We start from the raw sequence: 4,744 nt of genomic DNA, 5'->3' as shown, positions 1-4,744 counted from the left end.
ACTTGAAGTGGGGTGGAACATACAACTTTCGGAATTGACTCAAACAATGAGGATCAACTCATGCCCCAGTTTCTTTTGACTGGAAAATATTAAATTGTTTATTTGGTTGGACCGAGCCCTTAGTAGGGCAGCCTACATATCTCACCCCCGAGAGAGGAGAATCAGGCCACGCATAGCTCTAGCAGCTTGTTCTTTTTCTTTGATCTGATTTTTCTTTTTTTTCTTTTATTCGCTCTTTTCACTTTGCGATTTTTTTTCTAACTCTATTTTTCTTTACACTCTTTTTTGGAAACATTTTGTCTCTGTTTTGTAACTTTTTTACTTTATCCTTTTACTCGACACTATTCTTTGAACTTTGCTTACTCTATCATGATTCCAAAAGAGGGGTATGAAAGAAAATAGCACTAAGGCTCAAATGGGGTAAATAAAGGATGACACAATGTTTGGATAGCAGAATAAAATGCCTTTATCATATCAATCCTTGAGAATGCAAGTACATAATATGCAATTGGAAGTAAAAGATGAAGATCATTTGCGACATCTTTTTAAGCAGATTGAGTCTGTACGTCACTACTTCTTTTGTAAACTCCATCTTTGTTGTACATTTCTCACATCAAATGACTCATGCTTTCGTAGAGCTGCTTATCTTCTTGTTTCTCTTGATATAGGGATCACGCGTCCACTATTTGACCTAATTAGGACTTGCCTTTCGATCGATGACTAAGTTGTTCGTGTGATTCTCAAAATAATTTCCTTAACTTGTTACTAAATGTCTCAGCACTCTATCTATTTTCTCATATGCTCTCTTTTTCTAACTTTAACCCTCTGATTCAATGTTCAAGCTTAAACTAGATTTTAAGATCTGGCTAAAAATTTCACTAGCATGTCATATCATTAGAGTCAACACAAAATGTACTATGTAAAGAAAACAAACAAACAACACATATTTAAAACACAAAGGAAAATGAGACACTTCATTTAGTCGAAACAAAAGATAGAAGGGTTTGAACATAAACAACAAAAGGACAAAACAAGACAGATCCCGAACTACAACCCTGAAATAATTCGGAGAACAGAAAATAAAACAAAATAAGCTACTAAACCCCTTCCTAGTAAGGAGAGGGGTGACTTCTCAATTGCTCAGCCTGACATCTTAGCCACTGGTTTCTATATCAGCATGACTAGAGCTTCCCTCACTGTCAATGTTCTGCACCATGATTGATTTATCTTGAATCATCTTTTCAATTTCTCTTTTTAAAGCACGACAATCCTCAATACTATGATCCTGAACATCGAAATGATATGTACATCGTACATTAGGATTAAAACTTCTTGAATGTGGGTCAGGAGTATACCCAAGGAGAGGACTGATCATACCCTGTTGTACCAATCTTTGGAATAAACTTGCATACGACTCTCCAATGGGTGTGAAGCTATCCCTTGACTTCTTTCTTATTTCATTATTTGGCTTAAATTAAAAACTAGGCCTAGAAGGGCTTCGGTATGTATGTGGAATTAGAGGATGACTCGGTAGAGTTGGAGCACGCCAGTATGGGTAAGATGGATGTTGAACATAAGGTTGCGCATTATACACTTGATATGGAGGTAGAGGAATGAGATATAATGGATTTTGGTAAATATTCTGTGGAGCTTGGGTATAAACTTGGGTTTAAGCCCGTGGGTAACGATGTTATGGTCCTCTTGCCTATGCCTGTTGTCCAACTGCAATGGCAGATGCATCGTCCTCATTCTTCTTTTCTCCCACACTTCTCAAACCTTTTTGACTTGCTTGAGTAGTCGCTTTCAATGTTGAAAAATTCACAATGCGACCAGTCTTAATTCCATCATCTATCATCTCCCCCATTTTGAGGACCTCAATAAATGGCTTGCCTAATGCAGGTAATAAGCGTTGATAATATGTTTTATCTTGTGCTTGAATAAATGCCTCCACTATCTTACTTTCTTTCATTGGCGGTTTCACCCTAGCAGCTTATTCACGCCATCTAATTACATACTCTCTGAAAGCTTTAGTACTCTTTTTCTTCATATTAGTTAAGGATTTCTCGTCAGGAATCAACTCCATATTGTATTGAAATTGTTGCACGAATTCATTAGCTAGGTCATCCCAGCTATTCCACTGGTCGATGTCTTGGTCAACAAACCATTATGAAGCTAGACCTGAAAGACTCTCACCAAAATATGCCATGAGTAATTCTTTCTTCCCTCTAACGCCCCTTAGCTGGTTGCAATAGCGTCTCAAATGTGCTATAGGATCGCTATGTCCATCACACTTCTCAAACTTCGGCATTTTAAAACCAAGAGGAAGATGTACACCTGGAAACATGCACAGATCTTTATATGAGACACTTTTGTACCCCCCAATTCCTTGCAAGTTTTTCATAGTCAGTTCCAAACTTCTCAATTTTTTGGCTATTTCCTCTTGTTCTCCTGTCATAACAGGCTTCTCAGTGTTAGGATAAAATTTAGGCGATTGAGGGCAATCGTAAGGACCAGTCGACTTAAATGTGGGCTCGAACGCGTAATACTGATCACTAAAAATATTCAATACAGGGTCGCTTGTAGAGCGAGGAATCACAACCATTGGATTGACATTAAAAGCAGGAGCTTCAGACGGGAGTGGGGCTGCAAAAGCATGAATAGCAGGCGAAACCGAGCATGTGGTAATTTTGTATTGAGGAGTGAGGAAATGAATATTGGAAGTGTTTGGATACTGTTGCCCCGGAGTAGGTCCTGATGCATGTTGTGGCGTGTCGACCAAACCATCGCTGGAAAACAGAAACAAACAGTAATTTTAGCTGATTGCTCCATTCAAACCACCGAGAAACACCACCCACAAGCCTGTTGTCACCTTATCTCATCTCAGTCAATAAAATTAATTCAAAATCGTGGTCGGCGTTTGAATGTGTGGTAAGATTTGGGGTGCCGTGGCTTCTTTTTGTTTGTGGGTTTTAGTTCTAAATAGGTTTGAGGAGAATTACTGCGGGATTTTAGGTTCGTAAGTTGAGGATTTTTAATTCGAGTTGGCAATCATTGCCGAGGTTCAAGTCGAGGTCTCCGGTTGCGGGCTTCGTCTCTTTATTCGAGTAATATTGAATTTGAAAGCTTCAAATGAGGTCCAATTCTACTATTTCACCTCTTTTTATTTCATTGTTGATGATATCCGGTGCATTAAATTGAATATCGTGTTGGTTGATCTGTGTTGATGTGAATTGTTGGTTGTTTAGTTTCGTTGTTTGATTTCTTTGGTTATGGATTATGGAATGAAATGGTATCTCGTTTGAGAATTAAAATTGATTATTTTGGAGCGGAAATTGAGAAATTGATAAAAGGGTGAATTTAGGTCGATTTTGATCCATTGTTGTTTTTGTTTAATTCGGAATAAATCTCAAGTTTGTGAACTCGATAGGAGCATATTTTAGGCCAAAGCTGAATAGTCAAACGTAGGTTAGGTAGGCAAAGCTTAGGATTTGTGATTGTTGAATGATGAAATGTTTGCGGAATGATTTTGATTTATGCATTGGGATCTATTGTATTTATGTGGTCGGGGAATGCCCCGAGGATTTTTGTATTGATTTATTTGGAGAATGCCCCGAAGTATCATGTACTTGAAGACGGTGCGCGATCAAGGGCCAAAACAACACTTGAAGTGGGGAAAGCAATGGATCTTAGTCTAGGATTAGTTTAGAATAGGATTTACATTTTTCGTATTTTTCTATTTTTGGACTGTATAATTGGACTGAACATTATATTTTTGGGATTTGTTTCGGTTTGTGTTTGTTTGTTTGATTGTTGTGTGTTTATATGGTTTATACATCTTTAGTGTCGAATTAAACGATACGCTCCACCAAGCGACCATGGTCGAACCACGGGATCAAGGGGTGCCTAACACCTTCCCCTCGGTCAACAGAATTTCTTAGCCGAAATTTCTGTTCGCAAACCAGTTTTAAAAGAGTCAAAACAGTTTTTTGAAAAGGATTTTCTAAAGGTGACTTGGCACACCGGATTATGCCAAGTGGAGACTCTGAATAAAAAATGTAAATAGTCCTTTTTCGAAATAAATTTTTAATTTTTTGTCACTTTAATAATAAAAACCCTTTCAAACCATAAAATGAATCTTTGGAGTTTAAAAAGGGGTTTGACACTATATCATTCCTAATTAATTATTATAATTCATTTATGTATTAAAAAATTAATAATATTTAATTGAAAAAAATAGATGACATGTCTGCCTATGGTTTCGACCGGCGCTTCATCAATTACTATATTACCCCTAATTGCTCTGTGAATTACTATATTACCCCTAATTAGTTATTATAAGTCATTTATATATTAGCATTAATAATATCTTTTATTATATTACCCCTAATTAATTATTATAAGTCATTTTATTATATTACCTCTAATTACTCCATGATTTACTATATTACCCCTAATTAATTATTATAAGTCATTTATATATTATAATTAATAATATTTTTTATTAGTCATTTTTGTATTAAAAAATTCATAATATTTAATTAAAATATTGATTTCGACATGGCTGCTTCAAGAGCTGCACCGTGATTTCACTATATCACCCCTAATTAATTACTATAAGTCATTTATGTATTAGAAAATTAATAGTATTTAATTAAAACAAGAAAAATATGCGTTTCTGACATATTTGTTACAGCTGCTTCAACCATAATTATCTTTGAGAAGATGATCCAAGACTTTATTGTTA

Source organism: Capsicum annuum, chromosome 12 (genome assembly GCF_002878395.1).
Source record: "Capsicum annuum cultivar UCD-10X-F1 chromosome 12, UCD10Xv1.1, whole genome shotgun sequence".
In the NCBI taxonomy this organism is placed as follows: domain Eukaryota; kingdom Viridiplantae; phylum Streptophyta; class Magnoliopsida; order Solanales; family Solanaceae; genus Capsicum; species Capsicum annuum.
Note: the sequence above shows the minus strand (reverse complement) of the source record.